Here is a 2,230-nt window from a genome sequence, read left to right on the forward strand (position 1 = left end):
CAAGTTGTGATCCATTCTCACTATCTTTTTACAAATGATCCCATCACCAGAAGCATACATTCAATATCCATTAAGGAAAAACTAATAAGATTTAGTTTCTATATAAGGAGCTCTGATAGCGTAGCGGTTACGAATCGGGCTGCGAACCTTAAGGTCAGCAGTTCGAAACATCCAGCGGCTCTGCGGGAGAAAGATGAGGCTTTCTGTTCCCGTAAAGATTTACAGCATTGGAAACCCTGTACAGGGTCGCTATTGGTCGGAACCAACTCGGCGGCGCTTAACAACAACAACAACAGTTTCTATACACAAGTATTAGCTGTTTTATTTAAGTGAAACCATACAACATTTGTCCTTTTACAACTCACTTATTTTCTCACCATGATTTTTTAAAAGTTCATCCAAAAAGTGTCCTTTTGCTTCAGTCATTAAGTAATCAGTTATTAACTGTAAGAATAGAAATTCTAAGCCCCAACTGCTTCAATGAGAGAAAGATATGACAGTTTGCCTCTCAAAGATTACAGCCTTGGAAACTCTGTCAGGTGATTCTGCTCTGTCCTATATGATCTATGAGTCTGAATTAACTCTATGGCAACAGAGTATTCCATTGTATGTATATATCATACTGCATTTGTCTATTCATGACATATACGTTTCCATCAATTCCACCTATGGTGGTAAGTGCTGTAACTGGTGTACCAGTTTCTGTTGGCATTCCTGATTTTGTTTCTCCTGGGTATTTATGTAGGATTGGGGTTGCTAGGTCACATGGTAGCCTCATTTTCTTCCTTTTGAAGAGCCACCAAATTGTTTTCCACCTTAATTGTATCATTTTGCATTTCCACAGGAATAGATGATTTCCAGTTTCTCCATATCCTCTCCAACATCTATTGTTTTCTACTTTGATTTTTAACTTACCATTTTAACCTTGTCATTGTAGGGATAAAGTGATTTTTATTTCCATATCCCAGTGGTTAATGAAAGCAACTCTAATGGTTAGTAGTTACAGTTCTTGGCTGCTAAGCCAACCTACGACTGGTTCCACTGAAGAATGATGTGGCCCCTGCGCCTATAAATATCTGTAGTCTTAGAAGCTATGTGGGATGTCCCTTCTGCCCTATAGTGTCACTGTGTATTGGAATCAACTGGAGGTCTTGTTGGGTATTTGAATATTCTCTCAGTTGAAATAAGCTTTCTAAAAATGATTTGTGACCTACTATATCAGCTGATTACATTTTACCCACATAATTATTAGAAAAAGAGTATTATCCATGTATTTGCCTAGAATCAGTCTAAGGCAGAAATGTCATGTTTCCATGAGGAAATACTCTGAACTTCAGATTAATAGATAACATGTTCTAAACTTGACCTCAGATCCAGTGTGGGAACCTGTTAGAATGGTCTCTCCCTACTATATATTAGCTTCATGGGTAGAGATGGAAATACTATATCCAGAAGGAAAGACTATATTCAGAATGTGATTGCCTATTTTAAAATGTGAATTTTCTCTGTTAACAGAGAGAAGTAAAGAAAATCATCTCAGCAGCCAGATAATCTGCGTTCAAATGAATGATCTGTTCTGCACTCACTGGACATTTTGTGTCTATGACATAATACTACTTTTCCCAAGTGTACTGCTGTACTGATGAGGGTTAGTATTAACTAATTCAGTATTGAAAAGCCCTTTAGGTGATTCTGATGTATTCCAGAGTTTGGTAATCATTGCACCAAAAAGAGACTTCACAATTTTCTTCCATTTCTGAATAATTCTGAAGGGAAAATTTTCACATCTTATTCTTTATCCATGTTTTGTAGAATGTTTGAAATAGAGTAGGATCCTAATTAAAACTTGAAACTTTAAATGATGTGGAGTGAGGAGAAGAAGAGATAGAAGATGAATGAACTGAAAATATAAGTTTAGGAAAAGGCTTGAATATTTACTTAGGTTCATAATGTAGATACAAGCAGATTTTCTGAAGCAGTTAGTTTCAAACTTCTTCATACATGAGAATTACTTAGAAGCCTTATAAAAACATAAATTGCTACTCCTCATTTTGTAGTTTATCATCAATTAGTCTGAAGGGGGCCCCAAGTCTTCCATTGCTAACAAGATGCTGGGTGTTCAGGAGTTACACATTTGACTATCTGTCATCCCATTTTTTCCATCAGGTTCACCAACCATATGGAATCCAGAAACCAAACAATTGTTTCAGAATTCCTTCTTCTGGGACTG

This window comes from Chrysochloris asiatica, unplaced genomic scaffold (genome assembly GCF_000296735.1).
Source record: "Chrysochloris asiatica unplaced genomic scaffold, ChrAsi1.0 scaffold00502, whole genome shotgun sequence".
Classification (NCBI taxonomy): domain Eukaryota; kingdom Metazoa; phylum Chordata; class Mammalia; order Afrosoricida; family Chrysochloridae; genus Chrysochloris; species Chrysochloris asiatica.